Source organism: Oryctolagus cuniculus, chromosome 2 (genome assembly GCF_964237555.1).
Source record: "Oryctolagus cuniculus chromosome 2, mOryCun1.1, whole genome shotgun sequence".
NCBI lineage: Eukaryota > Metazoa > Chordata > Mammalia > Lagomorpha > Leporidae > Oryctolagus > Oryctolagus cuniculus.
In genome coordinates, this window is record NC_091433.1 from 102,967,576 (window position 1) to 102,974,740 (window position 7,165).

General features: G+C 52.3%; 1 long non-coding RNA gene across 2 annotated transcripts; it reads right to left on the reverse strand.

The window, feature by feature from the left end:
- Positions 1-614: 614 nt before the first annotated feature.
- LOC138848803 (uncharacterized) lies at positions 615-5,393 on the reverse strand. Of its 2 annotated transcripts, none has more exons than XR_011386897.1 (4): positions 4,828-5,393; positions 3,322-3,448; positions 1,303-1,614; positions 615-1,022 (listed from the first exon to the last, which is right to left on the reverse strand). It is a non-coding gene; the product is annotated as an uncharacterized lncRNA (long non-coding RNA). The 2 variants fall into 2 exon arrangements; XR_011386898.1 differs by having other exon boundaries at positions 3,322-3,451.
- Positions 5,394-7,165: the final 1,772 nt, after the last annotated feature.

Below are 7,165 nucleotides of genomic sequence, written 5' to 3' on the forward strand. Positions count from 1 at the left end.
TCTATCCCAAGGGACAAGAGTCCAGCATGGTGACTCAAAGCCGAGGTCCCCAGAGCAAGCCTTGGGCAAGTCCCCTGGCCTCTCTCTGCCCACATTGTTGTCCATGAAGCAGGGCTGATAACCATGGGGCAGCTGTGAGGATCTAAGGAGCTTGTAATGCGTGCATGAGACCATGTGAACGTTATGACCAATTGCTGCTGAGTTAGGGTCATCCAGATTTGAGCCGACGTCGCCAAGGGCTAGGGAAATGGACTTCTCTCCACCTCTTGCCCCCAGCACTCCCGTTCGCTTGCAGTTCTGGTTTTCCCCTTCTGATCATTACGACCCGGGTGCACCTTGCTGGCTCCCTTCACTTCCCCATCACCTCCCCTCCTCTCTAGGTAAGACTGCCCTTCATCTGGGGACCCCTTTCCCCCTTATACACCCCCGGGATGAGATTTCCACCCACCCTAAGACTGGTTTCCCTCTGAAATAGAAGGAAATCTCACCTTCTCACTCTTCCCTCCCCAAGGATCCCTGTTCTTATCCACTCATGGCTTTCTTTCTAGGGTTGAAGGCTGAAGAGGCTGCTCACAGCAAAATCAGAGCCATTTGGAGCTCAGTCTGTTGGGAAACTGAGGCTTGAGCCTTTATTTGTACACTCTGTTACATGCTCTCCTCCTCCTTCTCCTTCTTTTTTTTTTTTTTTTGAGATTTATTTTATTTATTTGAAAGACAGAGTTACAGAGAGAGGTAGAGACAGAGAGAGAGGTCTTCCATCCGCTGGTTCACTCCCCAGATGGCCGCAACAGCTTGAGCTGTGCCGATCCGAAGCCAGGAGACAGGAACTTCTTCTGGGTCTCCCACGTGGGTGCAGGGGCCCAAGGACTTGGGCCATCCTCTACTGCTTTTCCAGGCCACAGCAGAGAGCTGGATCAGAAGAGGAGCAGCCGGGACTCGAACCGGCGCCCATATGGGATGCCAGCGCTTCAGGCCAGGGCTTTAACCTGCTGCACCACAGTGCCAGCTCTGCTCTCCTCCATCTAAAGAAAATGCAAAACTGAAGCCATAGTAGAAATATTTTTTAAAGTCCACCCCCTTTGAAACATTTTTCCGAGGACGAGTTATATCTCAGCCTTTAGCGATCTCTAAATATGCATTTAACTGAACCTTCAGGAGCCTTTTCCTTGACTCTTCTGGTATAAAAATAACCCTCCCAAAGGCGTTGACCTTCATGTGTGCTCCAGTGGCCTCTCTTGTTTTCCAGTAAGTTGGCAGGGTTCAAAATTTCCTGGGGTGGCTACCCCAGGCTCGAGCACCTACCGAACTTCATAGCTGTTTGCAGAATGAAATGCAACTGAGGCCTGAGCCAAGAACAATGTGCTCCTTCTTCCTAGGGAATAGAGACAGAAAATTACAAAGGAAGCATCCCTTCCTGCCACCCCCTTCTGGGACCTCCCTCCCCCATCCCCTATCTTCCTCTGGGGCCCTGCACCCATCTCTCAGGGATCACCCCTCTTCCTGTCTTGATGCCCCTTTGAGCTGGAGACGTTCAGTATTTGATTCTTGGAAGTTCAAGGGCACACAAGGTCACATAACGCAGCCTCCTTGATTGGTGAGTGAGGAAGTCAGATCCTAGAGACATGAAGAGAAGTCAAGGTCAAGGTGTGGAGTCAGGAGGAACTGGGGCAGGGACTGAGCCCAGCCTTTCCTGTTGAGGTGGTGCTCCTTTGCCAGCACTCAGTTTGGTCCACAGAACCTGGGTTGTGCACCTTGAGGGGGTCCCTGGGGGGTGGGTTCCCATTTCCTTTGCGGTCATCATGCCTGGTGACTGACCTCTGCTTGTCCCTAACTTGGTCCCTTCCCTCTCACTCCTCAGATGCAAAATTCTGAGTCGTATTTGAACTCTGCTGTGTGCATAAGACACGTTAAAATCATCAGGCTTTTAACTATTCACTGGCATGATGGACAAGAGCAACAGACAATGCCAATCCCTGCATATGCACTGGCATTGGACTTCAGTCATGATTTCCCTCATAATTCTCACAATCGCCCTATGAAGGAAGGGGCGGGGCAACTGTTGCTATTTAACAGATGAGGAAGTTGAGGCTTGGAGAGGGAGGAGAAGGTGGCCAAGACACATTCCAGGAAACAGAGGAGCTGGAGTTTCTGTCAACAGCGATGCAATTCTAGTAACACAGAACCTGTGGGACTTGGGAGTGCTTGAAATGTGGTCCGCAGACCAGCAGCTTTGATGCCAGGTGGGCACTTGCTGGAAAGGTAAATTTTCAATTTCACCCCATGTGGGGAGCAACTCGGACTAAACTAAGTTACTGGAATTAAGACTTATTCTATGCATCTGCTCTCCCACAATATGGCGCTGAGAAGGGAGTAACAACTTCTACGCAGCTGCCTCTCGCCAACTTGAGTGATGACCTGCAGGAGCTGATCCTGCTCCTGATTGGAGGAGAGCAGCATACTCGGCGTGTGGGTAGCAGAGTTGGGATTGGTGGAAGAGGACTATAAAGGAGGAGAGAGACAACATGCACCAGGAACATCTAGGGGGAACATCTATCTGAAGGAACACCTGTGCAGCCCCCGAGAGAGCCGGCCGGCGGTGTGCCGCTCCCCCGCAGAAGTGGGGAAACTGGCAGGGGGAACCGCCCTTCCACGGAGGTGGAAGGGACGGTAGCCAACCCAGGAAGAACCAGCAGCAAACCCGGGGAGGGCCGAGCAGACAAAAGAACAGCGCAGGGTCCTGTGTCGTTCCTCCGTGAAGAGGGGGAGCGACAACCCCAGTCCTACTGAGGCAGAGACCACAGGAGTAAGGGCCTGGCTCTCTGTGTTTCAACAAGTCCTTCTGTGACTCCCATGTGTGCTAAAGCCAGAGAATCCGTGCCCTGGACCCTCTGGCTGCCCCCTTGGGGATGCTCGGTGCCCCCAGAGTTATCGGAGCATCTCTGTTCAGTTAATCTGCGCCCCGTGCAGTGTGCTTCCCCCAACCAGCTCTCCAACCACGCCGCGGCAGGTTTGAGAGACTGTCCAACACGTGAATAGGCAAGGAGGCTAAATCTGGGGCCAGCCCCAGAAGCCTTCACTCCCAGGAACTCTCTCTACTCATTAGGTCCCCGTCTCTCTCTTCTTGGCCCCGACCTGGAGAGAAATAGCTGAGGTCCTAAAATAAACGGAAGCCACACTCTCTGCAGATAGATCAACAGTGTTCTCCCCAGCCTGGAACAGACCTCTCAGCAGCCTGGGAGTGGGTCGTGGCCAACAGTTATTTTAGCCAGGCTGGGAAGTGCACTCAGCCCAGCTTAAAGCAGTGTGGTTTTTATCCCTCACCTGGCTGCACAGCTCGACTGTCTCAGAGGTGCGGAGAGATGTCAGAGTCCCCTGCTGCCCTGAATAGCTTGGCTTGCAGCCACAAAACATCTTGTGGCATCCACCACGCGTCGATCTGCTCACACACCTGCTGTGGAGAAGGCAACGTGAGCGGATGCATTCCTGGGCAGAACAGATCCCAGCTAGAGGAGACGAGCAGGCGCTGCCCTTCCACGTAGCATCAGCTGCACTCTGAGCATGACGAGGGCAACCTCATCAGTTCTAGGGAGTCTGAAAAATAGATCCTTTACCACATGAGAAGCTTCCCCATGTCTCTTTCTGCCCATCTTTCTGCCTCGCTTCCTCTCCTTGCACTTTATAGAAATATCTTCTCCAAGGCCACTGTGAGAAACTGATGTGAAAAAAAAATGCTTTAGAAAAGCAATTTCTGGAAAACACATGTCTGAACAAACAAGGGGGCTCTGGGGGAAGGTCTTTGCCCCGATTTTCTTGATATTTTCTTGCATAGAATAGATGCACAATTTAAAGAGTCATATGGACTGTGGCAGTACCTCTGGTCTCTTGATTGACAAGGACTTCGGCTTGCTAGCTGCTTGGATTCCATCTTTTCTCTCTAACAACAGCCCTATTCATTCATGCATTCCATTGCTTAGTCATTCATTATTTATCCCAGGGTCGCAGGCCTGTGCTAGAAGCCCAGAGATGAACAAGAAGACGGCACCCCCTCCCCCACACCTTGCCTTCCTGGAACTGCTCATCCAGAGAGAAAGAGAGAGAGAGAGAGAGAGACAGACACGGGCCAGGAATCCTGGTTCTGCAGAAACCCAGCCACAGAAGCCGAACTGCCCAGTACGGCGTGGTGTCTGGGCTGTGTCCCCGGCTCTCCCACCATGTTGACGCTATGTCCAGCAGGTGTCAAACCTCCCTGATGCACAGACGCTTCTCGGGGTCAGATTTCCCTGGCAGCCTCTGTGCCCTGGGACAACAGAGTTTTGTGTGCTGAGCAAGTTTTCTCCATACTCTCCAGGATCATCCGCTAGGGAGCCGATCCCTGCAGAGTCCGACAAGGTCAAGTGTGTCCCGGCTAGGATGACCATGAACGTGCTGATGGCTGGGGCTTGGCTTTCCGCTCCCACGATGGAGCCTGTTAGGTCCTGGCAACCACACAGGGGCAGAAACGGAGTGGGGAGAGAATGTTCTGGGTGAGGCTTGGGAAGGGCGGCAGGGAGCCAGGAGCTGCTCCCTTTGATTTCTTTGGAGGCCGCCCTGGAGGGACCTTTCTTTGCAGGGGCCTCGCGGGCGAGGCCTTGAAGGCAGGATGATGCACGAGGCAGCACTGCAGAGAGCTGGGCTCCAGGTAGAGGCCCAGCGAGGGCTAGGAAAGGGTGTGGTCCCCCACTGGCCCACAAGCAGGAGCCAAATGCACTGCTTTCCCTCTGCTGAGCAGGACTGGTCACACCTGCCCAGCTCCACGGCGAATGGGCTGGTTACCTGTTTCTATCCCACCTTTCAGAGTTTCATAGAAGTTTTCCTTTTGCAAGGTAGCTCCTCACAGTCCTGTCTGGTAGGTGTTTATGCCCACACTTCAGCCAAGGGAGACATTCGCGAGTCCTGGCCACACAGCTGGAAGGTGGCAGAGTCCGGCCTCAAGTGCAAGTTCATTCCTGAAGAAAGCAAACTGGGCCCAGACAGCAACCAAGGAGCATTGGCCCAGTGGCCAGGAAGGAGAAAGGGCTACTGCGGGTCAGCTCTGTGGGTTCCAACCCGGGATGAACTCAACAAAAAAGAAACATCTCTTAGGCAGGAAGTGGAGTCTTCCAACAGTCATCTCGTTTGGTATTCTGTTTGTTTTTTCTTTAAAAAATGTCAGGTTTCTTGCTTTCTCGGTTGACATGATTTGGTTTGAATTCAGCTCCACGCTCCAGGCAGCGTCTTGGGTGCCAGGCACGCCAGTCCTTTGTCATTTAGGCACAGCTGCCCCGACCCTTTGCTCGCTCTTATCTCTCCCTGCGATTTCTTGTGCTGTAGCTCATTCCAAAGCAATAAAATGGCCTGGAGTTTGCTCGGGTGTGGCCTTTCTTCGTGCTGGGAACTGGGACTGGGAGGGCTCACGGGCACATGTGAACGCAGCAAATACTGAGGCCGGTGGGACCTCCTCTCTCCCCACCCACCCCAACCCGAGGTTGTCCTCCACCCGGGCTCGGTAAAATCCCACGCCCATGGCAGAACAGTTTTCATTTGCAGTACAGAAAGTGCACACCAGCGTTTTCTGATCAGCAAAAACAGGAAACTGCCAAATGTCTGTCTCCAGAGTCATTCATTTGCTCCCCGGGGCAGGCGGGCAGGCGGGCAGGCGGGCAGGCGGGCAGGCGGGCATGTGGCCGGGGAGCCCACAATAGAGCTCTCTCTCCCTGGAATCGGGGCCCTTTGCAAACTGCGATTTGATTGTCACTGAATAAACCGCCACTGTGTTGTTGGGGGAATAAATACAAACAAGTGCTTTGAGGCAGGGAGAAAAGTGCTGTTCTCAAGCAGCTCAAGGTCCCCAAAAGTGCAGCCCCCACCGCCGCCCCTTTTGGGATCCAGCAAAAAATCAAGCAGGAGGTATAAACAAAGCCTTCATTTTTTTTCTCCCCTTTTATTTGTTCCAACAACTGAAAACACAAATTTTGCCTGTAAGATAACACCCCAGGTCATCTGGGCAGTAGCAGCGGAGGGAACAGCCCTCATTTGCACACCTGGATTCATTTGTTAACTCGTTTGCAAGAATTTTCTCCCCGCCCCAGGCTGTTTATAGACACCCTGGATGTTCTGTTCTGGAAACTGGCTGGGAACTTGCTCACTTGGAAGGGCTGTGAACCCTCCCAGTCCCCTCAGCTTGGACAAAAGAAAGCGTTAACACCTGAGAGAGGCAGCCTCCATGGTTCTCACTGTCCTGTTCTGGGTCCAAATATTCGGGAGAAGAGAAAACTCTGGCAAAGAGAGCATCTGAGAGCCCTTGTCAATCACTTGCTCGCCTTCTAGATTGTGTCACTTATTCTCCGCTGCACTGAACCGTAGGAAAAATCTCTTTCTAGCCAAACAAGGCATGTGACTGGCTTCCCTTCGGCTCCGCATTTTTGCTAGCAATACCCAAGGTTGTCCGTTCCAGTGGCCGAAGCCGCACAACACAGCCTGTAGAAATCCTCCCTCAGTGGACCACACACTCTTGTCTCTTCCTTGAGTAGGTTTGGTTGAAGTGAATTCAGCCATGTGTCACACGATGCTTCGGACAGCGTATACAACCATGGTCCTGTGAGATCGTAGTGGGTTGGAAGATTTCCTTGTCACCTGGTAATTTGTATCTTCTCTATGTAGCAATATACAAACACTGTTGTTTACAATTGCTTTTGTACTGAATATGTCTATTCAGTACAGGCATATGCTGAACAGGTTTGTAGCATAGGATGGATAGGCTACACCACACAGCCTAGGTGTGTACTGGGCTATACTATCCAGGGTTCAGCGAATACACTCTTTGATGTCCACATAATGAGGACTTCGCCTAACCACCTGTTTTTAGAATGTATCTCTGTTGTTAAGTGACTCATGGCTGTGTGTTTTCCATGTACCTGCCCTTTTCTCCAGTTGGGCATTTTTTTTATTTGACAGAGAGAGAGAGAGAGAAAGGTCTTCCTTCTGTTGGTTCACCCCCCAAATGGCCGCCATGGCTGGAGCTACGCTGATCCGAAGCCAGGAGCCAAGTGCATCTTCCTGGTCTCCCATGCAGGTGCAGGGCCCAAGCACTTGGGTCATCCTCCACTGCCTTCCCCGGCCACAGCAGAGAGCTGGACTGGAAGAGGAG